This window comes from Schistocerca americana, chromosome 3, assembly GCF_021461395.2.
Source record: "Schistocerca americana isolate TAMUIC-IGC-003095 chromosome 3, iqSchAmer2.1, whole genome shotgun sequence".
Taxonomy (NCBI): Eukaryota; Metazoa; Arthropoda; class Insecta; order Orthoptera; family Acrididae; genus Schistocerca; species Schistocerca americana.
Window position 1 is genome coordinate 286293049 of NC_060121.1, and position 26262 is coordinate 286319310.

At 43.9% G+C, this 26262-nt stretch overlaps 1 pseudogene; it reads right to left on the reverse strand.

Moving 5' to 3' along the window:
• Positions 1–22054: 22054 nt before the first annotated feature.
• On the reverse strand, positions 22055–22172 carry LOC124607936 (annotated as a pseudogene).
• Positions 22173–26262: the final 4090 nt, after the last annotated feature.

The following is a 26262-nucleotide window of genomic DNA, read 5'->3' on the forward strand; positions in this document are numbered from 1 at the left end:
TGCACAAGAGATATTGCAAGAAAATAGTACATCCGATACAGCTTCAAAAGAGAACGACGGTGGGATTCATTTTAATTAAAAGTATTCAGCGACCGGTACTCATCCATCACCGACAGAGGAATGTTTGTACTGATCAATGCACACCCTCTTCTAGTAGAGGAAAGGTGCCTATTATGCGATAGTTCCCTAATATGAGACACCTAAACTGTGCTCATGTTAGAGGTTGCACTCTGGTGGAGAGTTTCTTAAACACGTCTATTGCGTGCCAGACGACGACACAGCGAACAGGACGCCACAGTTGAGCCGGACACAGTACGTAGAGGTTGATACAAAATTTCTTATGTTTGGAGTTTCTGCGACATCGGTGTTGAGACAATATTTCAACTTAAAGGTGAGTGGATATTACTGCACTCTTTTATTGTTGTTACTTGTAACGGTATTATCTATAATTATTGACAATTAGGTTCATTTTCCAACGAACGTTGTTAGCAAGTGTGTGATTCTTTGTGTAATGCGGCAGTGTAGCATATTACGATACCTATCGCATACTATGGGAACTCGTTCTCTCACGAATTTTTATATGTAATTTACGCAATTCTATCATGAGATAACAATACTTCATCATTTATTGTAGTAAAATTTTGGCAACTTTAATTTTGGCAATTTTAATTCGATTAAATTATCATAAACAGGGATTACTTTGACTAGTCTTATGATCTGAAATTGTAATGTTTTCTGGAACTTGATGGACGGTGCACCTGCAGGATCAATATCAGCTTGTCATCCAAGTGGCTGAATACAAACTCACATTTTTACTCAGTGGTTTGATCATTATGCGAGTCATGTAAAGCCACCTCCAAATGACCCTGTCATTTTGATTCTTGATGGGCATTATTCCCACACAAAGAAGCTCGATGCGTTAGATAAAGCACGTGAAAATAATGTTCATGCTGTATGTTTACCACCTCACTCAACGCATAAAATGCAGCCACTTGACGTCCGATTTACGGGGCCTTTGAAAACCTACTATGCCCAAGAGATAGAAACGTGGTTGGCAAGTAACCCAGGTCATGTTATCACACCATTATTAATAGGCAAGTTATGTTGGGCAGCTTACAACCGAGCAACAAAAATGGAAGCATCTGTGAATGCCTTCAGAAAAACAGGTCTCATCCCATGCAACAAAAACATCTTTAGGGAACATGAATTTTCAATTCATCGCCATACTAACGCTCTTCACGAAACAGATACCAAAAACGAAAATGAAACTACTGATGGTGATGGTCAAGCTGTCAGCCCGGCGGACATCAGACCTCTCCCACACATCGCTAAACCACCTGGAGTTAGTCAAATAGGTCAAACATCGCGTTCGTGCTCTCCTGCGTTACTAACTTCAACTCCTTATGTGAAGCAATTGCAAGAATCGAAACAGAAGAAATCAATGGCTGAAATTAAGAAAGCAGCGAGAAAGTTATTTGGGGAGAGGAGTGGAAAACCTTCTAATCGTAGACCTAAAGCAGAATAATCGTCTAGTGACTCGGCATCCGATGTCCATCTTGATGACAGTGGGGATACAGACAGCAGTGATGACGACGACGCAGACTGTCTGTTCTGTACTGGGCGCTTTTCTGGAGGCCAACACGGGGAGAAATGGGCACAGTGCACGAAATGTTATCGATGGGCTCATGAAATTATGGTGTCACAGAAGACAATTTTGGTTGCCCCGGATGTCGTAAATATAAACCTAAGTAGTGTGAAATGAGTGAAGGATAACAGAAATGAATGAACATGTAAAAATTGTGTATTCATAAGTCATTTTTATGTAATAACATAATTAAAGCAAAATATTATTACTGTCTCATATTGGAAAACCTTGATCTCATTTCTATGAAATGCCTTGTTTGTGAAGATTTAATAACTACTCTGAAAGATTGTTTATTATTGCAAACACGATAATTGTCTCATAAAATTAAATAATGTAAGATTTTATCACTATCATAAAAATACAATTGCATTTACCATAAGGTCTTTCAAATGGGTTTACAAAAGTGTGTCTCATATTAGGGACCTTTCCTCTATACAGTTGTGGGTAAACACTGTAAAGATGACATTCAGGATCAGCTACGTACACTTCCTTTAAACTCTGCAAATGTAGATATAAAAGGGCTACAATGAAAAGAGCTTTATTTCTGCCAGGCACATCACACTTTTCGCCGAATGGATTACAGAGCCGTTCAAACGAGAATAACAAACTACAGCGCGTTCTTTCAAAATACAAGTGTTGCTGAATATGGGTATGTCCTTGCGCAGCCACCTGACAAGACATATCTGGCTTCTTTTTATCACCACGTCAGACAACCCTCGCCCTCCCACTTGTTATTGAGAGCAAGCGATTCCAAAATCCTATAAAATGGGAATAATCTTTCGCACTGAAAGGAGGGCTTTAAAGTTGAGTTGGCCAGTTAGTTATGCTCACGTTTTGTGATGTTCTGTGGTTCAGTTAACGTTGGCGACCCATTTGCTTGCTGTCCATGTTATCCAGATAATTCACGTTACTGGCATTTGTTATTTACAAACAGTGTTCGCAAGTGTTGTAAATTTCAAACAATAAAATTGAAAGACTAGGGGAATGTATATAAGGCACACGATGAATGTCTTTATTTCTTAAAAAACTATCCGATTTTGACAACAGCTAATTTGATGGTAACTCTATAAAACTAATTAACACTTTCATAAGAAAATATTTAAACGAAAATAACTAATAACTTTTCATACAAACTAAAATCCGTAGACAACAGTGATAGTATTCTTTTAACAGTTATCTCTTTGTCACTTTCTGGAGCCTTTGTTAGTTGTTTTGAGACAAACGGAATATTCGCATTTGGTACTTTTGTGCATGTCATTATCAGATGGTGAATGGAAAGAGTTTTTGCGTCGGGCAATCTGAGGATTTTACGTCCTGTATGAGACAACAGTACCTACACGCAAAGGCTACTATGTGCGTGGTAGGAACCCAGCTAGATTGGAAATTATGTGTAACAGTGATTACTGTAACACATTGTCATCAAAGCGCCCAGTATCAAAGTGTTAAGCTAGCTTCCAGCAGACAATTAAGTGTCTCACAACTAGTGTGATAGCAACGTGTTTTTAGCATGGGAATTTCTAAAAGTCTCTTGTCTTTCTCGGTGTTTAGCTGAACTTATCCCTGAGTATGTCCTTACATCTGATTGACCAGCGTGGATTCATCATCCCACCAATAACGTTGTATGTTAACAACTTTCGATGATATTGAGTAGTTCTAACTTTTAATAGACTAAAAAGACATATATTGAAAACTGTTGCTTCTAAAAAATTCCAAAATAGTGCTCAGTTTATTAACATCTTTCCTAAGATATACATACACTGTGTTCTGTTGGTATGTAATGTCGGTGCTTCTTTGGTTAGAGCCCTGGATAATCCATTGTGATCTGTCATTAATCATGTAGAGCAGAGGTCTCCAAACATTTTCACAGTGTGCCGGATAACTGACAAGACGACGAGTGCGCGCTCCATTATCATTCTACACAATACAAGTCAGAACGAAAGCTCCGGGGAAAAGGACAAACAACTATGTTCAGCACTCCGAGTTAATCGCGTTTGAGTGACATGCAATACCAAAAAGCAAAGACAACAAATATATTTACCCATTAAAAGAGTTATCAAAGAAAATGACATTAGCAAAATGATAGTTACATCTGACTTAGTGCGCACATATCCGAATCTCACAAGTTATGCTGTGAGGTTCGTGAACTGACGTTTGCCTTTCAAGATATAATCCATCTATGGTTTGGTATTGCTGCATCCAGTGAGGAGAATCGTTTTCAAATGTCCGTCGTCAGTTCACTTCTGGAAATTTTTGCTCGCAGACATAACAGTGGTGCCATATCAGCGGTAAATTTCGTCAGTTTCGGTAGAATAATCTTTTTCGGAAAATCAAAGTGGACCTCTTCGGGAATTGCAGCACAAAACTATTTGAATTAGTGAAAGTCATAAATGTTCTCTGCCTCCAGTTGTACTTCAAAAAATGACAGCTTTTTCCGAAATCCTTTGATGGTTCTGTACAGATCACTAAGAATGTTATCGTTTTCTTGAAGTTTGAAATGCAGTTCATTGATGTAGGATGTGATGTAGATCAAAAATGAGAATTCTGACAATGAGGTTGGATCTGACAGCTTTAGATCAGCTCTATCTTTTCGGTGAGAAAAACATCTGTTTCGTTTCGGAGTTTGTGAAAACGAAACCTGGAACTGACGGCCACTGAGCGCATATTTCCGAATGAAGTTTACGGCAGAAACGAGTGGTTTCAGTAGTCAACAAATATCGAAGTCTTTCCCGTAGGGAGCTTGCTGGTGTACTATACGATGTGTGAACAGTGCGCCCAAAATTTGCAGGTCTTCCAGCTGAGTCGCCGGCCGGAGTGGTCGAGCGGTTCTAGGCGCTACAGTCTGGAACCGCGCGACCGCTACGGTCGCAGGTTCGAATCCTGCCTCGGGCATGGATGTGTGTGACGTCCTTAGGTTAGTTAGGTTTAATTAGTTCTAAGTTCTACGGGACTCATGACGAAAGAAGTTAAGCCCCATAGTGCTCAGAGCCATTTGAACCATTTTTGAACCAGCTGAGTCCCGGTTTTCCTCATCAGATCGTTGCTCACTCCAGCCATATTTTTCCTCCATCTGCTGTAGCACCTCGAAGCTGATTCCACTGAAAGTTGTCGCCTTGCAGTTTTTTTTGCCTTCTATGAAAATGTCGTTTCCAGTTGCTGTTGCATGCATGCTGCAAGCGGATACTATCTCTTGTGTTAACGTACTCGGGTGATCAGTAGACTCAGCCAACTCCAGAGAATAACATAAGAAATTCATAGTTTTCTCAGTATTTGTAGCAACATGTTCTCTCTGATCGTCTCTGTTCCCAGCACAACTGAACTTGCCATTAAGCCGGTACTTCTAAACAAGTCAGATTTCTTAGGACATAAGTCATTTGCTATTTCTGTCATATATTCTTTGATGAAGCTGCTATCGGTAAACGGTTTTGCTCGTTCGGCCATCTTGTGCTCTACTTCGTAACTTGCACGAGTGACAGATTAATTATCAGCAAACCTTCTAATGAAGGAGTTTCTAAATTGTGTTTCATGGACTCATATTTCTCAGATCTTAACTTCCCAGAAGAAACTGAATATGTTGAAACACGTTTTGTTTCGTAGTAACATCGAAGATTGTACCCGTTCAAAGGGCAATACATTCGTTGCATATTACACAAGTGGTTTTCTCGTCCTTCGCTTCCACAAAGAGGTACTTCACTCTCCGTTTTTCATTGAAAACTCGACGCCGGCCGCGGTGGTCTAGCGGTTCTAGGCGCGCAGTCCGGAACCGCGCGACTGCTACGGTCGCAGGTTCGAATCCTGCCTCGGGCATGGATGTGTGTGATGTCCTTAGGTTAGTTAGGTTTAAGTAGTTCTAAGTTCTAGGGGACTGATGACCACTGATGTTAAGTCCCATAGTGCTCAGAACCATTTGAACCATTTGAAAACTCGACACTCGGCTCCCACTTTTCCTCCCTTACTAGCCATGCTGAAGGGCGAAGTGAACGGGATCTGGACATCAAAAGACGTTGAGTTATAAATGTAGTTACTAAATAAATTACAACGAACAACTAAACCAAGGTACAATAATTTAAATTTGAATATAGCAGCCAGGACGTCTCCGCACGTGTGAAGATCTAGTTTCTAAAGAAAATATTTAAATTTAAATTGTATCTCGTGTTCTACGCGTTTTATTGAGCAAATTCAAGAATCATCGGCGGGCCGAACGAACTGACGTACGTGGCCGGGTCCTAACCGCGGACCGTAGTTTGGTGACCCCTGGTGCAGTGCAACAAGTAAGGTGCGTTCCTTCTGCAACAATGGTATTTTTGTAGCCACCTGTGGTGTACGTATATGGTGAGATGCCTTTTTTCCTGGCTTCAGAACCCAGTGGTTTGGAGGCGCCACAAAGAGAAAACACGTTTGCTCAATTTTACTCACTCACACTTTTCTTTTTTCAGCTGCAGAGAAACAGTGTTAATGACGCTCCTCATACAACCATTGTCTGGTGCCTGGTGATGTTATGTAACGTTCCTATGATTATAGGTAAAATGTTGTAGATTACAGCTTGAAACAAATTTACAAGACCTGTCTAAAAGCTTTAGTTAATGGCGTAACACAATAAAGAAAAATATGAAACAAAAACTAGGCAACTACATTCGCTTTCAGAGATGTCACAGCTTCCTATGACGCGCCTGGCAATGTGTATACAGCTGCTGGAAACTCATAGTAGTCTTCTATGGGAATAAGTCGTAGGACTTACCTCACACATTTTTATGTGTCTGTCGAAACGTAATGTCACTACTGCGAAGTGTGACTTGGTGTCATATAGTCTGTGGGTGGCAAAATATAATCAGTATATGTTAATTACGATAGTTAAAGCTTTGGAAACTTTCGAGGCCAGAAATCATACAGAAATAGGAATTTACTACTCAGTGTTTAATTTGCGTTATTAATTTTATGTGTGATTGGAGGACGTGTGACAAATACTGCATAACATTTCAATAAGAAATCTTTAATGTTCAATAAGATAACTTTTTCCATCATGGTGAGATTTTAAACATCTCGCCAAGCAAGTGGTCCGTTTTTGTAGTCTGATGTTCTACAGGCAACACGCGTTTTTGCCGTTATTACAATCAGCCACCGGCCTACATGCACCTACAGCCTAGGCGCAAAGATGCAGCAGTTTTTTTTTTTTTTTTTTTTTTTTTTTTTGAGTGTTTAAGATCTCAGAAGTTCAGCAAAGGCTGTCTGTTTTGTCAAGAAAAACAGTTTACAGAGCTTGCTTCGTAGTCTTCCCGGCGTAACTCGATTACAGCACGATGGTTTTCACGACAGATATAGTTCCGGTACACATCGCAAAGTTACACACTATACTTCGGAGCCCTGCAGCAGCAGAGGGTAGCAACTTCCGTCAGCGAAACGTCAATGTCGACCGAGTAATACAAAATGTAACACCTCAACTAATATTGAGAACCGAATTAAAAAAAAAAAAAATCTAAGGCATTACTTTTCAGAGCACCCTCGTATGTTCCATGATTTCTTCTTTGTGATATTATCTTATTAAGTGAGCGCTGTGCCGGTGCCTTAAGCACTAATTTTTTGCAGTAACAGCACTTCCGACACTCTTTTCAGTGCCTTTTAGTTAATTAAATTGTGAGTATCGTTGTAAATGTGTTTGAGTCTCTGAGAAACGAAATATCTGTGTAACTGTGTTTATAATCGATTCGTAATTAATTAGATTTAATTATGCTTGGCCACCATCATTGTGAACAACCGTGAGACCAACGTGAATCAAGCTTACAATAAAAAGAGCCTCTAATGCTTTAGGCAACGGTCAGAACAATGAACCAGGATAGTGGCATGTCCTTTTTATGCCTTCTGGTACCACTGGGATCAATACTACCCCATAACCACGTTGTAAATACGAATCTCCCTTGTCTTCAGAGCTATTATTTTCAAAATATATGACCCTCCCTCTGAATCAGTTGCACCCAATAATGTTTTGTTAATTTTTATGTTTTTGCAACACGTTAAAATTTTTTGATGGTTTTTGCATTGAGTACCATCGGAGTCAAATGACTGTGATTTAAATTAAACGTATTTGCAGTTGCGACTATGGACAACCATCGGCTGTATAATGGAGTAACGGCAATTAAACTTTATACCGCACCGGGACTTGAACCCGGATTTCCCGCTTTTCGAGAGCGGACGCTTTATCTTTTTTATTTTTTATTATTTGTAAGGTGCATCGTGAACCTATCTCCTTATCCAACTAAGCTTAATATCCAAAAACAAAAGAAACTAAAATGAAACCTACCCGTAAAAAAAGAAATGAACTATCCCTCTTCAGGCGTTGACACTAACTATTCCCAAAATTTCTCCCAAGGTGATAGGCTGCAAGGGTCAATATTTTGCTTTTCTTAATTTATCGATTTTTTAAATTATGATAGTTAGTAAGTATGTACAAATGAAAACGCTCTAAAACAGAATGTTACAATAAAATGTGATTCTAAGAATAAAGGAAAGTAGCAAACACCGTATGTTGCTTGCACTACTTCAGCTAAAAGAATCCTTCTACAAGAAATGCGGCAATTAGAGTTTTCTTGTCCACTGACACTGGTATTTTCTGTTTCCAACATGTCGTCTAAAGTATCTACAGCAGACTCAGGTTGCATTGCTAGTGCCTTGGTGAATGCAGCGTTCCTTGAATCAGTCACTCACTTTCCTTTCTCACTGCTTGCAGTTCAGGTCATTCTGTCTTCGATGTGACGCTGCGTGGCACGTTACACTGAGCTTGACACTTCCCAACTAGTGGGGGATCTATGAAAATACTGCGTAAATAATTTGCAAAGAGCGTACTTTACCTCGGCTTGCGTTCAAGTGCACTGTGAGCGTTTTGGAGGTACCACCAGTAATCAAACTCCATTTTCACTCCTTCGCCAAAGATATAGTTGATTATCATTTTCTTGAACCGTGTTAAGTACGTGATATTTGGCGAGGGGAAACTAATAATAATCCGGACACAGAAGGGACCGAGGTTCAGTCACGTCAGGCGTGACACGGGAGTAACAAGCTAAGATTTTCTTCGCCAGATCCAAGACGCACGTGAAGCGATGTTCATCGATGTCCAGGAGACGACAGTCGGGGCAAATTGGAGAGGCTGTTAATACGATGACGTGAAGCCGGTGTCTCGTTGCATTTCTTTTTTTTTTTTTTTAGTGACTTGACACCACGTCGCGCGCACAGGGGTTGGCAGAAGGTGGTGGTATGTCGTTTCCCACACTCGTGGTCAATTGACAGGTATTTGGTTTATACAGTGTTACGCAGAACTTCCCAGAGCAGGGTAGTGTCAAATTCTTTCGCCTTTGGCGGGCGCGTTGTGTAGAGATCCGAGGCTACATAGCTGTAGTCCACAACGAATGTCGATACATGGGAGAGCTGTGTCGAAAAGAGCGCTAGCGACGCCAGCGGGCCATAGGAGAGCGTCGTTAGGACCTCCAATAGACGACCCGTGATTGAGGGGTATTGACTGGTCCATCGTTTCCATATATTGCTCATATAAAGAGAAGCTGCCCGTGCTCGGACGTTAGCCAGTCCCAGCCCTCCATCGCGTAGGGTTAAATATGTGTCCTGTGGATAGGAAATAACCGAAAGGTGACTGAAGTCTGCGATCTATCTCCACTGGTAGGGGGAGAACTTGTGCCACGTGATTCAGTTTTGATGACAAGCACAGGTTCAGGTATTCCACACATTGCAGCTGGTTCAAGTCCTGGAGTAGGTTCTGGCGCACCATTGCGCCTACAGTCTACAATAATCGTCGATAATTTGTCGCGGCCGCTCCACGAACTTCCTTCCTAAATGTGACTCCCACAAGTTTCAGTTCAGCTACTAGCATGAAGGGGTAGACAGTGTCCGACACGAGACCGCGCCTGATATCCAGTGCTACCGACTTATTGATCTTCAGAAGACTGCCCCATATTGTTCGATCCAGTTTAGTACTCTGTGGACTTCATTGGGGGAACGAACCAGCAGTAGCAGCTGTCGGCTTACGCCTTATAGCGGAAAGTGATGTTCTACAGGATGATCCAGATAGCCTGTGATTGAGAGCGCCGAGTGCAATGGAATAAAGATGGGTAGAAAGGAGGTAACCTTGTCGTCGAGACCTCTTGAGGGGTATTGGACCAACAGTCCATTTATCTTCCAGAGACTGTTGCTATGCCAAATTGGTTGAGGGGGAAGATGAATAGTGCAGATTTTGCCACTGTGATCAGAGAAGGCCAGGGGCCATCGTTCGGCGCCACCACTCTCTGTGTAAGACTTTGTAACACATACAGGCGATCCACTCGGCTCGCCGAATGAATGGTAAAATGAGTGTGTCCGGAGCAGTATCCTTTCTCACGTGTCGCACAAGTGAATATCGTGAATCACCATAACCTATTCTGAATGAGGTGTGTAGTGTGGGATTTAGCGTGGCCGAGCGGTTCTAGGCGCTTCAGTTTGGAACCGCGTGACCGCTACGGTCGCAGGTTCGAGTCCTGCCTCGGGCATGGATGTGTGTGATGTCTTTAGGTTAGTTAGGTTTAAGTAGTTCTAAGTTCTAGGGGACTGATGACCTCAGATGTTAAGTCCCATAGTGCTCAGAGCCATTTGTGGGATTTAGCCCTTGGAATGAAGGATGCAATTCAAATTGCCAGAAAAGAAGCAGTGTTCGTACCGTCCTAGAAAACGGGAGTGATGTCAGCGGAGTGGAACCTAGCCCAGTCACGACATTTGCGGGCGCTCAACAGCGGATAAACATTAATGAATCAGGTGTCAGGTACCGTGACTATTAATCCTAGTGCAGAGGGGAAGTACGTGGTGTTGGTGGCTTCGATACTATCAAGCACTAAAACCTCTACACTGGTGTCTGTGTGAGCAGAAGACGTCACGCATGTTGCGTAGCCATGGAAGTTTGGGGGTGCAGTTGGTCGTATTTCTTGGAGGAATGCAAGGTCGGCTTCTGTGGCTCATATTGTTTCTCTCAGAAGTTGGCTCTTGGCAGGAGAGCTAACCGTGTTGGTGTTCATTATGGCCAGGCGGTAAGCCTGGTGGCGCGGTAGCTGGGCAAAGTTATCCATGATGACAGTGGAGAGAAGCGGAGGTCGCGAGTGACATCACACCCACTGACTGCGGCCTCCCAGTGTTGTTCAGACTTGCTCAGTCTCGACGTCCTCTGGCCTCGATGAAGGGGCGGATGTCAGTTCATTCTCCACAAGGTCGTGGTGGTTGATAGCGAGGGACCGAACGGCTTCGCAGCCAGCATTGAAACTTTCCTGTTGACCACTGTTCGCTGCACAGGACTGGCAGATGGGCTCCACCCGTCGCGCCTTCCGTTCTGCGGGGCTGGAGTCAGCTAGTAGTGTCAGCTTCGTGGTCGGCATCCTGCAGGATCAGTTCATCCTCTTGCTAGTATGGACTCCACCCACCCTGCTGGGGTGGAGTCAGTGGTAGTGCTGTCAGCCTTGTGGTCGGCATCCTGCACGATCAGTTCTTCTTCCTCCGGCTACTGAGAGCCGGCGTGTTCCGACGTGGTCCTACAGCATCGTCTCAGGCGTTTCGGAGAAAGCTGTTTTCGTGTGTGGCCTTCCGTGTCGGACGATGACAATGACTCAGCCCTCGCTGGCTCGAAGGCTTCCGCTGGTACGTTAAGTGCATCCATTGCCATTCTGTTTCCGGCGGTCGTGCAGAGTCTGGTGGTATCGATGACGTTGGAGGGAGTTTTGCCACTGGCCAGTCTGACTGATCAACCCGGTTTCGGCGCGAGGGAGGGTACTTCAGGTACTGCAACATCGGATTGTGGCGACTAGACAGACGGAGACTCCGTGAGCGCCGCCGTGTAAGATGCTGAGAGGACTGTCTGCGTCGGTGGAGGTGCCACATGCTGCAGTGGACGATGCGAGATCTGACGTTGGAGGCTCGCAGAATCCAAGTGAACTCCTTTGCCGCATGACTTAAGCTCACCCGGCAGCCTCCTGTTTACAGGTATGATGGCATGTGGTGTATGAGTTCAGTGCTCACCTGGCGTACACCGTCGAGGACTGGATACTTCTTAAATTGGATCCAGTTTTCTGCCGTGTGTTCGTGTACTTTACCTTATGGGCGGACCGCCGCCACGACTTCTGCCTCCGGTGTTCGAAGGGCAGCTCGAATATGCATATAGTCCGCAGGCCCTGTCCACCACGGGCAACCTCGACTTTGTCAATATTTCCGTCTGTGTGGCAGAAGCATAGTCCTGGCTTCATGTCTCGAAGAACCCTCTTGCATGTACCGTCGTTATTAAGTTTCACATAGGCCATGTTACTTACGATCGAAAAGTGGATGGCGATAGTGTCGACAGCCGGGATCTTGGCCTCTTCCTTTAATCGAGCGCTTTTGGCCTAGAAAAGTCGTTCCTAAAAACGAATCTCAAGTGTTGTATGATCTTGCGCTTCGGCGTCATGTAAAGGTCTGTCGATGAAAGTAAACAAGTCGTGTCTGCGCTGAAAGCGGAAACACACAGCACGTCCGCTCTGTTCGGCTGCTAATATCGTATTATCCATTAGGCTATCCCAGCACGCTTCACACCCAAACCCAAAATTCCATATGTCGTCAACCATGTGTCTTATAAACTTGCATTGGTACGTCCATTATATATATTCCTGTACAGGGAAGACATTTTAAATTGAAAGTCGCTTGCACAATATCGACCGATCGGCAGATAAATACCATTTAGTACTACATATCTTGTTCAAAATTAAGATCCAAAGTTCCTCACTGCATTATCGTATTTAGCCGATTTAAATTGCTTGTTTGCTCTTTGAATGTAACATTTATGAAACCTGGCAGATGTCTGTTACGTTGAACACCTGTTATGATAGTTATACGGAACACTTGCCACACTGAAAACATTATTACCGCATGTTTTCGTGCTCGTCGTTGGGTTTGTTGCCTCAACTGTTGCTCTAATCTTCTTAATTCCCCTGAGATCAATATATTTCTTCCTTGTTATTTTCAGAATATATCACTTTCGCCCTCTCGGTCAATTGTATCCAGTGCTCTGGTTTATATTTACAACACACCAAAATTTATCCATGGTTGTATGTACTGAATAACACTGGGATCAATATGTCCCCAATCTAAATTTGCTTTTGTTTCTTGAATGTAACATTTATGAAAATAGAATGATGTGTGTGTCCTCGAACATCTCTACTGAATGTTTCGTGTTAGTTAATTAAAATACAGCGCATACATCTCGTGTAAATTTTTTGGGATCTTTATGTACCCAGTGGTACTCAGTGGAATAAAAAGATCCTGGTAGTAGGAGGGTTAAGTTACATCGCTGGCCACAGTGCCTGTTTCCACGCAGCCTTCCCGGTTGCCAGCACTACTCTAGATCGATCTTGTTTCAGCAGGTCTCATTCTTGGTTGTGAAAGTTTTCTGAACAGATGAATCTCTGTGGATTCGTGTGGTGCATTTCAGACGAGATGATCTCGTTAACTAAATCTTTGCCTATTATGGATATAGCATTGTCCTTACTAATCCGAAATTCCTCCAGTGTCTTAGTCAAAGAGACAGTCAGGACATCGGAGCAAGAATGACGCATAGTAGACGTCTGCCGCTATGCATGTAGACTGTGGACCCGAGAGCACAGATTCCTTTTGGTCCTCAAGCTACTAACCTATCGTAAATATTAGTCCACGCCTCTTAACATTTAGATTCAGTCTTTACCACTCACAGGTAGGTTTCTACGGCTGATCCGTGTGATTGAGCTACAAACCCGTAGATCTTTAAATGTGGCTATATTTATTCCAGATACAATGCGCAACAGGACAAAAGTTGCCAAAACAAGCTGAATAAAGTTTCATAATCGATTTAGATTGATAAATTCTTAAAGGACTGTAGTAATTCTCTATGGATGAAAAGTAAGTTTAAATTTGAAATTGTTTTGTCAACTCTATTAGTTCACTATGTAAGAAAGTATTTGTTAAGCAATATATCCGTGAATATAGAAAGCAAAAAGGAATGTTTACGTCACTGCAGTTCCAGAACTTTTTGTGCGCGAAATGGCGATATTTATGAAGACGTAAACAGCATGCAAACTTGAGAAGCCGGTTTCTGCATCGTTGTCTGTTTTCGGTTGTTTATCACAGTATAGAGTCCTAACTTAAGGAGAGAAGTACAAATTACGTTAAAAACGGTTCATGTGATCACTACAATAAAAACTAAACAACACGAACAGGTATCACAGGCTGCTCTGACTAGAATAAATAATGTTGATTCATATACGCAAACGATTTACGTAAGGCAGTCCGTTCCTGGCGGCAAAATTAGAGTAAAATTTCAAGTATTCGGCTACTGTCGCTACTCTCCTCGATGTAATCAACTAACTGCTGATCTGCTACTCTCTTATAACAAATAACTGGCGCTTGGTTGGTAGACCTAACCATTGTCAGTAAAGGAGGAGGACCACTGTCTGTAAGACGAATGTGCCATTCTCAGAAAGACGTTTTTGTTCTCTCTGTCGTTATCTATATGCAATATTTTCTTTTCAATGTATCGAGCTGTATGTACCGTAACTACTACCAATAAACCAAGTACATCTAACAATTTGTTTTGCACCAAGAATAATTATAAGCAATATTTTCAACGAATTTATGCGTCAGTTAATACAAATTTAGACTAATTAGGATTGTTACTTCCTCACCACCCTCTCAGCAATAGTACTTATTGTAAGTATATGCTTAGTTTTAGTTTTTATAGGGTTGTTGTTTCACTTGCTGTTTATATTAAGTGTTCTATTTCCAACTATTTATAGACTAACAGCTGCGTCCATTTCTATAAATTAAGGGAGATACACTGTGAATGGCAATATTTGCCTTTTCTTGGCCGCCTCAAATAACTTTTTATCCAGAAGCAGTAAAAAAAAAAAAAAAAAAAAAATGCCGGCCGCGGTGGTCGTGCGGTTCTAGGCGCTCCAGTCCGGAGCCGCGCTGCTGCTACGTTCGCAGGTTTGAATCCTGCCTCGGGCATGGATGTGTGTGATGTCCTTAGGTTAGTTAGGTTTAATTAGTTCTACGTTCTAGGGGACTGATGACCACAGCAGTTGAGTCCCATAGTGCTCAGAGCCAGTAAAAAAATGAATAAAAAAAATGGCTCTGAGCACTATGCGACTTAACTTCTGAGGTCATCAGTCGCCTAGGACTCAGAACTAATTAAACCTAACTAACCTAAGGACATCACACACATCCATGTCGGAGGCAGGATTCGAACCTGCGACCGTAGCGGTCGCTCGGCTCCAGACTGTAGCGCCTAGAACCGCAAGGCCACTCCTGCCGGCAAAATGAATCAAACAAATGTTATTTAGCTACCATTGAACATTAATCGGTATCATTGCCTTTCTTGTAACTTGGTTCGTTAACAAAACATGAACAACGGTATGTCCTTTTTTTAAAATAGCGCCCTATTTTATTCGCTAATTTGCTCCCCATCTTCAAGACTTGTTCAGAAACTTGTCACGTACTTACGTAAACAAAACATTCGACTTACTAAGAAACAGAAAGAGGTACCTTTGATACTAATTTGTAATACTGTAATCCTTTTTGAGCACAAAAAGTGGTAGAAGATTCAAAGTGGCTCAAATCTGCCATATGTCCTGCCCTTGAGGTCACCACTGATGCAATAAAAGCCAGTAATTCTAGTGCCAAGCGTCCCATACCAGACATTGACTCTGTTGTTCCACCTCCCTAAGCCGTCATAGACACCACTGAACCAATAACGCATGTTGTTTGTATTTATCTGTCCTTTGATTAAGAACGAATATCCATCAGTGAAAAGACGATCAAAGAAAAACTACGTACTGGTTATGAATTACTTCATTGCCCACTGACAGAACAGTGCGCGGTTCTGGAAATGCATTAAAGAGCCAAAGGAACTGGTACACCTGCCTAATACTTTGTAGTGCCTCCGCGAACACGCTGAAGTGCCGCAGCAATACGTGGCACGGACGGTATAGACAGCCCCAGGCGAGGCATAAAACTTTGTGTCGTGCAGTCATCAAGGGCACACGAGAGGGCCTTCAGCTCCAAAAGCACATATAGATGAGGTATCGTTGAATGGTTCACACGCTGGCATTTGTTGATGGCCCTGTATTGAAATCTACAGCAATTTGGCTACACTTCTGTCACGTTGAACGATTCTATTCAGTCAACGTTGGTCCCGTTCTTGCAGGATCGTTTTGCGGCTGCAGCAATGTCGGAGATCTGATATTTTACCGGATTCTTGATATTCGCAGTACACTCGTGAAATGGTCGTCCTGGACAATCCCCACTTCATCGCTACCTCGGAGATGGTGTGTCGCATCACTCTTGCGCCGACTATAATACCACGTTGAGACTCACTTAAATCTTGATAACCTACCATTGTAGCAGCAGTAACTGATCTAACAATTGCGCCAGACAGTTGTTGTCTTACGTAGGCGTAGCCGACCGAAGCGCCGTATTCTGTCTGTTTACATATCTGTGTATTTCACGGGCGCTTCAGTCCGTAACCGCGCTCTGCTACGGTCGCAGGTTCGAATCCCGCCTCGGGCATGGATGAGTGTGCTGTCCTTAAGTTTATTAGGTTTAATTAGTTTAAGTCTAGGGGACTGGTGATCTCAGATGTTAAGTCCCATAGTGCTAAGAACCATTTGAACCATTTTGTGTATTTGAATACGCATGCCTGGACCAATTTCTTTGGCGCTTCAGTATAGTCCCCATACATTTCTTGGCGTAGTTGTATAACGTAAGACTGGAACTAGCAGCATCTTATAATGTACGTACACTGGTTTTGGGAACGCCAATTTCGTGTTCAAGCTGTCGTCTGCTCACGTGTGGATTCACTGAAGTAGCAACGAGAACAGTAACTTCGGCAGCTTTGTCTGTAAGACTTCTACGACTACTGCATTGCCTTGAGTTGAAACTTTCTGTTTCCTAAAGCTTCACAAGACCACGAGATAATATCCGTCGAGAAGATGAGTTATGCTCAGCATGTCGCTCTCTGTAGAGATTTTGTGGCTAAGTAGCATGGCGCCGTTAACAATGAAAGAAAAGTAATTATGATACTGTTTTTAGTCAAGGACGCCCTTTACTGTAGAGAGTATATTGTTTAATACTGGTATGGTACTGTACTGTGACCGTGGTGATCCAGCGCTTTGAGCACTATGCTCCAGGCCCGGGGGATCCGGGTTCAGTCTGTCCAGCGTGGCCCAGATCCACTCAACCTGCTGTCAAAATGACTACCGGGGACCTTTCTTGGGGATAAAAGACGGCCCGTAACCCCTCCCCCCTTCTAGTGCCGCTGTGATAGAAAGGATGCACTCTACCTGTAGTCAGGTCGATATCCCGGGCGCAGGGTTCACGCCCGCCGTAATCAGGTAGGCTTAGCAGGTAGCAAAGTGCATGCCTCTCGCGCATGTCTAGTTACCAGCGAGTAGTAGCGCCGAGCCCTTCGAACCTGCTCGGAGCGGTATTTTGGGCGATTACGTTTCAGTCGACGGCAGATAATTTCATAGTTAACTCGTCCTACGAAGCAACTGGAGTGACAAAGAGAAGAAGGGGAAGGAAAGTGCTACTTCAGAGTAGTTACGCTTTCGCGTTGCAAAAATTTTTAAAAAGTGACGTAGCGAGATGGGCATACAAAATTAAGAATAGCCAACATTTTGTTAAAATTGTCTCCATTGAAGACAAAGATGTGCTATAGAACCAAGGTGACCACAACCACGCAAATACATCTGGCGAAGATGTGCTATAGAACCAAGGTGACCACAACCACGCAAATACATCTGGCGACAAAATTAAGAGGCAGAAAGTAGTGTGTGATCGGAAGAGGGTTGCTACAGAAGACATACGTGGGATTTCATCAAAACTAATATCTAATCAACTGAAAGGAGAAGACACGAAAGAAATAACTATTAAAGAGATCAACAACTTATGTAAATACATTTATAAAGCCTTGTGGAAAATTGTACGGAAGTCACCTTCCAATACTCATGTGGTTCTTGTTGTTCTAAACAAATTTGTTGTCACATGATGATGCTGACAAAAACAATGTAATATTCTGCGAAGCTGAAAATCTCTCAAAACTCTTAGTGGGATACACTTTATGTTGATGACACTTTCAACTATTGCATCAAGTTTGTTGTCGCCTGTTTACGATCCCTGCGCTTGTTAATCAGCATTACACAGCAATGGTTTTTTTTTTATTTGTTGAACGGTAAGAAAATTTAATCTCATCAGAATGGGTTTTCAACAGTTGTTGATAAATGTGGTAATCTAGGTCTGAAATTATCTACATCAATAACGTTTTCAGGCAATAAAAAATGTATTATGAAAGCTGGAACTGAAGTATGGACCGATTTAAGAACCCATGAATGTAAATCTCATCTAACACAAAGCTTGTGGTAAAAGACACAAACATTGGATCTTCCACGTGGCTACTGTTCCAGAAAAATATCTGAAAATATCTGTTTTATATATTTTGGTTTGCCATTGCTGGAATCTGATATGGTTGGTAATTACACTCCTGGAAATTGAAATAAGAACACCGTGAATTCATTGTCCCAGGAAGGCGAAACTTTATTGACACATTCCTGGGGTCAGATACATCACATGATCACACTGACAGAACCACAGGCACATAGACACAGGCAACAGAGCATGCACAATGTCGCACTAGTACAGTGTATATCCACCTTTCGCAGCAATGCAGGCTGCTATTCTCCCATGGAGACGATCGTAGAGATGCTGGATGTAGTCCTGTGGAACGGCTTGCCATGCCATTTCCACCTGGCGCCTCAGTTGGACCAGCGTTCGTGCTGGACGTGCAGACCGCGTGAGACGACGCTTCATCCAGTCCCAAACATGCTCAATGGGGGACAGATCCGGAGATCTTGCTGGCCAGGGTAGTTGACTTACACCTTCTAGAGCACGTTGGGTGGCACGGGATACATGCGGACGTGCATTGTCCTGTTGGAACAGCAAGTTCCCTTGCCGGTCTAGGAATGGTAGAACGATGGGTTCGATGACGGTTTGGATGTACCGTGCACTATTCAGTGTCCCCTCGACGATCACCAGTGGTGTACGGCCAGTGTAGGAGATCGCTCCCCACACCATGATGCCGGGTGTTGGCCCTGAGTGCCTCGGTCGTATGCAGTTCTGATTGTGGCGCTCACCTGCACGACGCCAAACACGCATACGACCATCATTGGCACCAAGGCAGAAGCGACTCTCATCGCTGAAGACGACACGTCTCCATTCGTCCCTCCATTCACGCCTGTCGCGACACCACTGGAGGCGGGCTGCACGATGTTGGGGCGTGGGCGGAAGACGGCCTAACGGTGTGCGGGACCGTAGCCCAGCTTCATGGAGACGGTTGCGAATGGTCCTCGCCGATACCCCAGGAGCAACAGTGTCCCTAATTTGCTGGGAAGTGGCGGTGTGGTCCCCTACGGCACTGCGTAGGATCCTACGGTCTTGGCGTGCATCCGTGCGTCGCTGCGGTCCGGTCCCAGGTCGACGGGCACGTGCACCTTCCGCCGACCACTGGCGACAACATCGATGTACTCTGGAGACCTCACGCCCCACGTGTTGAGCAATTCGGCGGTACGTCCACCCGGCCTCCCGCATGCCCACTATACGCCCTCGCTCAAAGTCCGTCAACTGCACATACGGTTCACGTCCACACTGTCGCGGCATGCTACCAGTGTTAAAGACTGCGACGAAGCTCCGTATGCCACGGCAAACTGGCTGACACTGACGGCGGCGGTGCACAAATGCTGCGCAGCTAGCGCCATTCGACGGCCAACACCGCGGTTCCTGATGTGTCCGCTGTGCTGTGCGTGTGATCATTGCTTGTACAGCCCTTTCGCAGTGTCCGGAGCAAGTATGGTGGGTCTGACACACCGGTGTCAATGTGTTCTTTTTTCCATTTCCAGGAGTGTATTTTGTTCAGAACTTAATGTCAGCAATCGCTGTATCTGAAAAACTACTAATGTTTTGTGACTACACACAAGAAGACGAAAACGAACTCTTCCTCCATCCATGCGTTCAGAAACACCAGCGCTTGCGAAAGCTTCCACAGCAAGTACAGTACTCACTTCTGCTCCTGCAGTTCAGTAGTTAACAGTTTTCTTGAGGTAGCGGAGCAAATTAAACTTGAAACCACAATTACAATCACTTAAAAGAAGCTGAACTGACATTAAAATGTTCAAATGTGTGTGAATTCCTAAGGGACCCAACTGCTTAGGTCATCGGTCTGTAGACTTACACATTACTTAAACTAACTTACGCTAAGAACAACACACACACCCAGAACTGTCTTTAAATTAAATCATGAAGTGACGAATTTCAAAGCTCAAAAACTTACATCAATGTAGTACGCGAAATTACCAAATAAAACGCAGTAGTACTAACTACAGTGAAAAATATTCCCGGTTTTAAAGATGGACGTACACAGAAAGCCACCACGACAATGAATTTGTAAACATAGTTAAAAACACAAGAAATATAAATTTGTGAATACTTTTGGGACATGACCCACCTCACTTCCGCATGGCGCACCCTGGGTAACGGTAAACGAGCTGGTAGGAAACCGCGAGTTCACAATTAAGCATTAGAATTTCATTATCTTTCTATTTTGACATGCAGAATAATCTAAACAGTTGTTCTTTGTTATATACGACAGACGAGAAAAATCTTTTACAGCTTCGAATATAAGTGTGTGTGTTGCCACCTGTTGAGTAGGTGCAGTATCCAAGCCTCCTGCGGTCAGAAAAATATGAACCGTGCCTCATGTCCCCTCAAGGGTCCGTCTAGGGGAGAGGCGCCATACCTCTTATGGCCAGGGAAGGAACGCAGTTCTCCCTTTCAAAGCAGTTAGTAAGATATGTACTTACATTCGAAGCCGAAAAACATTCTCCTGTCTTAAGTAACAAGGGAAAACGACTCTGATTATCCTGCTATTGCTTAAATATGAATTAGTAGTTTTTGTGCCAGTTCGCTTAGCGTTGTCCAGGGTGCATCACTTGGAGGCGAAGTGTGTCACCTCACGTCTATTTTATTTTATTTTTGAGTTGATTGCAACTACTTTGATGTCGAGTTGAGTTTGCTTCTGGACCCCAAGAAATCTTTATATATCTGGGCTGAACGAGTAGAACTGACTACTGCACTTGTTTTGCTATCTTTTGCACGTATTCGTGGTTCTGATCAAATGGATAGAGGAAAGCGTTCTTTTTTATCTATATAAATATCTACTAAGTAGTGGCAGAAAGTTTGTAGTTTTTGACACACAGGCATTTCTGACATTAGCTTCTCAACAAAACAGTCACCAACCATATCAGGATCCAACAATGGCAAACGAAATATATAAGACAGAAACCTACCAATTTCATTTCTCGAATAGTACTCATGTGCAAGTACAGGCGTCTGCATCTTTCGCTACCAGCTCTGTGTTTGATGAAATTTGCAACCTTGGATCCTTACATTAGCCCATACTTCAGGTCCACCTTTCATTATGCTGTCTTCAGAGCCTGCAAACATTGTTGACGGAGATAATATCAGTCAGAAATCACCATATTTATCAACAACTGCTGAAAAGACCTGTTGATAAGGTGAAGTTTTCTTATCGTTCAAATAGGAATATAATGTCCGTCAAGAAGCCAATTGATCGTAAGTAGCTGACCAAAAGTTTTGTAGAATATTTGAAAGTTTCATCAAACTATCTTGTGTCATATTTACTAAGTATTCTGAGGCTTTCAATTTCACAGAATATGACAACGTTCTTGACATCATCATTATGTAACAACAAATCCAATCCATCTGTACTTTTCAGACTTAATGTGTTCAGAACAACGTGTCCTCCTGAAGACAAAGTTTCGGTACCATTTTCCTCCTAGGTTTGTAGATGAGTTTACGAAAGGTGTCGACATCTACTATGACTTCTCATTTCAGCTGATTATATGTGAGTGTTAACGGTCTCTCACATATATGCTCTGCAGCTCTCCTCTTCAGATGATTAACTATCTTCTGCGTCCGAATTTTCCCACTAGGTATACTCTACTGGCCATTACAATTGCTGCACCAAGAATAAATGCTGATGATAAACGGGTATTCATTGGACAAATATATTATACTAGTACTGACATGTGAATACATTTTCACGCAATCTGGGTGCATAAAGCAGTCCGTCATCAGGCCACGAGTGGCCTACCGGGACCATCCGACCACCGTGTCATCCTCAGTGGAGGATGCGGTTAGGGGGGGCGTGGGGTCAGCACACCGCTCTCCCGGTCGTTATGATGGTATTCTTGACCGAAACCGCTACTATTCGGTCGAGTAGCTCCTCAATTGGCATCACGAGCCTGAGTGCACCCCGAAAAATGGCAACAGCGCATGGCAGCCTGGATGGTCACCCATCCAAGTGCCGACCACGCCCGACAGCGCTTAACTTCGGTGATCTCACGGGAACCGGAGTATCCACTGCGGCAAGGCCGTTGCCCAATTTGGGTGCATAGATCCTGAGAAATCAGTACCCAGAACAAACACCTCTGGCCGTAATAACGGCCTTGATACGCCTGGGCATTGAGTAAAACAGAGATTGAATGCCGTGTACAGGTACAGCTACCCATGCAGTTTCAACACGATACCACAGTTCATCAATAGTAGTGACTGGCGTATTGTGATAAGCCAGTTGCTCGGCCACCATTTACCAGACGTTTTCAATTGGTGAGAAATCTGGAGAATGTGCTGGCCAGGGCAGCAGTCGAACATTTTCTGTATCCAGAAAGGCCCGTACAGGACCTACAACATGTGGTCGTGCATTATCCTTCTAAAATGTAGGGTTTCGAAGGGATCGAATAAAGGGTAGAGCCACTGGTCGTAACACATCTGAAATGTAACGTCCACTGTTCAAAGTGCTGTCAATGGGAACCAGAGTTGACCGAGACGTGTAACCAATGGCACCCTATACCATCACGACGGGTGATGCGCTAGTATGGCGATGACGGATACACGCTTCCAATGTGCGTTCGCCGCGATGTCACCTAAAACGGATGCGACCATCATGATGCTGTAAACAGAACCTGGATTCATCCGACAAAATGGCGTTTTGCCCTTCATGCACCATGGTTCGTCGCTGAGTACACCACCGCAGGCGCTCCTGTCTGTGATGCAGCGTCAAAGTTAACCGCAGACATGGTCTCCGAGCTGATAGTCCGTGCTGCTGCAAACGTCGTCGAACTGTTCGTGCAAATGGTTGTTGCCTGGCAAACGTCCCCATCTGTTGACTCAGGGATCGAGACGTGGCTGCACGATGCGTTACAGTCATGCGGATAAGATGCCTGCCATCTCGACTGCTAGAGATTCGAGGTCTTTGGGATCCAGCACGGCGTTTCGTATTACCCTGCTGAACCCATCGATTCCATATTCTGCTAACAGTCATTGGATCTCGACCAACGCGAGCAGCAATATTACGATACGATAAACCGCAATCGCGATAGGCTAAAATCAGACCTTTATCAAAGTCGGAAGCGTGACGGAACGCATTTCTCATCCTTACACGAGGCATCACAACAACGTTTCATCAGGCAACGCCGTTCAACTGCTGTTTGTGTATGAGAAATCGGTTTGAAACTTTCCTCGTGTCAGCACGTTGTAGGTGTCGCCACCTGCGCCAACCTTGTGTGAATGTTCTGAAAAGCTAGTCATTTGCATATCACAGCATCTTCTTCCTGTCGGTTAAATTTCGAGTCTGTATCACGTCATCTTCGCGATGTAGCAATTTTAATGGCCAGTAGGGCATATGCGTAGTTGTGGCCGTATTGACTCTCAAACCCATCGACGTTTTCGATGGCAGTGGTTTTAATAAAACTTCACCCGTTATTAACGTTGAACGCCAACGTACTGCCCAACCTTTTAACAATTTTGTGGATCAGAACGCATAACCTTTCTGAAATACCATTTCTGTCCATTGTAATCTTGATAACTACGATAGCGCCAGAGGACAGGTTCATTATGAAGCGATCTGCTGTAGACGGAAACCACAGACTACAAAGTGCCACTCCGGTGAGGCACGGAGGCCTTGGGGGCTGCTACCTACTGGTACGTGTCTAGGAAGCTTCAGCCCTGGTACCTGCCAGGCAAACCTACTTATGGAATGCTGGCGCCCTACACTCCAGAAGGACCCATTAGGGTCTGATAGGCACGGTTTCAATTTTTCGTACTACGGGAGCGAAGACATGGGCTTGGACCCCAGACCATATACGAGGGCAGTTCAATAAGTAATGCAACACATTTTTTTTCACGGCCAATTTTGGTTGAAAAAACCGGAAATTTCTTGTGGAATATTTTCAAACATTCCCGCTTCGTCTCGTATAGTTTCATTGACTTCCGACAGGTGGAAGCGCTGTATGGAGCTGTTAAAATGGCGTCTGTAACGGATGTGCGTTGCAAACAACGGGCAGTGATCGAGTTTCTTTTGGCGGAAAACCAGGGCATCTCAGATATTCATAGGCGCTTGCAGAATGTCTACGGTGATCTGGAAGTGGACAAAAGCACGGTGAGTCGTTGGGCAAAGCGTGTGTCATCATCGCCGCAAGGTCAAGCAAGACTGTCTGATCTCCCGCGTGCGGGCCGGCCGTGCGCAGATGTGACTCCTGCAATGGCGGAGCGCGCGAACACACACGTTCGAGATGATCGACGGATCACCATCAAACAACTCAGTGCTCAACTTGACATCTCTGTTGGTAGTGCTGTCACAATTGTTCACCAGTTGGGATATTCAAAGGTTTGTTCCCGCTGGGTCCCTCGTTGTCTAACCGAACACCATAAAGAGCAAAGGAGAACCATCTGTGCGGAATTGCTTGCTCGTCATGTGGCTGAGGGTGACAATTTCTTGTCAAAGATTGTTACAGGCGATGAATCATGGGTTCATCACTTCGAACCTGAAACAAAACGGCAATCAATGGAGTTGCGCCACACACATTCCCCTACCAAGAAAAAGTTTAAAGCCATACCCTCAGCCGGTAAAGTCATGGTTACAGTCTTCTGGGACGCTGAAGGGGTTATTCTGTTCGATGTCCTTCCCCATGGTCAAACGATCAACTCTGAAGTGTATTGTGCTACTCTTCAGAAATTGAAGAAACGACTTCAGCGTGTTCGTAGGCACAAAAATCTGAACGAACTTCTCCTTCTTCATGACAACGCAAGACCTCACACCAGTCTTCGCACCCGAGAGGAGCTCACAAAACTTCAGTGGACTGTTCTTCCTCACGCACCCTACAGCCCCGATCTCGCACCGTCGGATTTCCATATGTTTGGCCCAATGAAGGACGCAATCCGTGGGAGGCACTAGGCGGATGATGAAGTTATTGATGCAGTACGACGTTGGCTCCGACATCGACCAGTGGAATGGTACCGTGCAGGCATACAGGCCCTCATTTCAAGGTGGCGTAAGGCCGTAGCATTGAATGGAGATTACGTTGAAAAATAGTGTTGTGTAGCTAAAAGATTGGGGAATAACCTGGTGTATTTCAATGCTGAATAAAACAACCCCGGTTTCAGAAAAAAAAATGTGTTGCATTACTTATTGAACTGCCCTCGTATTATCTTGCATTACTTTGCTTCGTGTGCACATATTTTATATAAGAAACAAACATTGTAATACGGGATGGACATGATCAGTCAGCCATATGGTCATGCAATCCTTGTCAGTAATGTGACCTTTTAGAGTACCCAAGGTGCCAATGAAATACCACGATATGACTGCAGGAATCATCATCGAACCCCTGCCATGTTCACTCGTGGAACGTGAACGCCACCAGAAGCTGGAAACAGTGTGAAACAAAACTCGTCCTACTAAATTAATTTCTTCCATCGCTGCATTGTCCATTGGTCATGGCTGTGGCACGGCGTTTTCTGCTATGGGTATTAGTATCACTGATGACATCTTTTGGAATTCTAATTCTCGGCTTAGGGAGATCCCTTCTTGTTGTTTTCTTTTTTTCTGTTGACACGATTCGTAACTGCAGCATTCAGTTCTGGAGTGACGTTTAGAGCTGTCGTCCTCTTCATTTCCGTCGCACTACTCTCCAATGGCCGTCTGTCATGACCGCTCAACACACACTTTTCCCCGCGTTGTAACTTAGCGGATGATCCTTTTTCCGCTTTCCCTGCAAACGGTACAAATCATTGGTAGGGTGCCTCTTGAAATCCAAACACTGCGTCTCCCTTGGTTGGGGATGCAATCACCATACGAGCATCAACAATTTTCCCGCTTTACAATTCACTTAGCGCTCACAACTACACAGTATACTGTTCTGAGCAAGTCTGACATTTGCAGCGTATTGAGGACACTGGAACGATGCCATTCACGATCAAACACAACAGCGTGACCTGCAGGCTTCGGTAACATCTGCAGGTATATTGAAGCATGCATTTCTCAGGCTGCTTCGATATTTATGTTCAAGATTTGTAGTTCCACTGACTACTGTCAGTAGGACCACTAATTCATAATTTCGACCGAGCATTAGCCATGTTACTTTTATTTTTCTTCTGAGGACCATTAGTACAAAGAAACACAAAAATGAAAT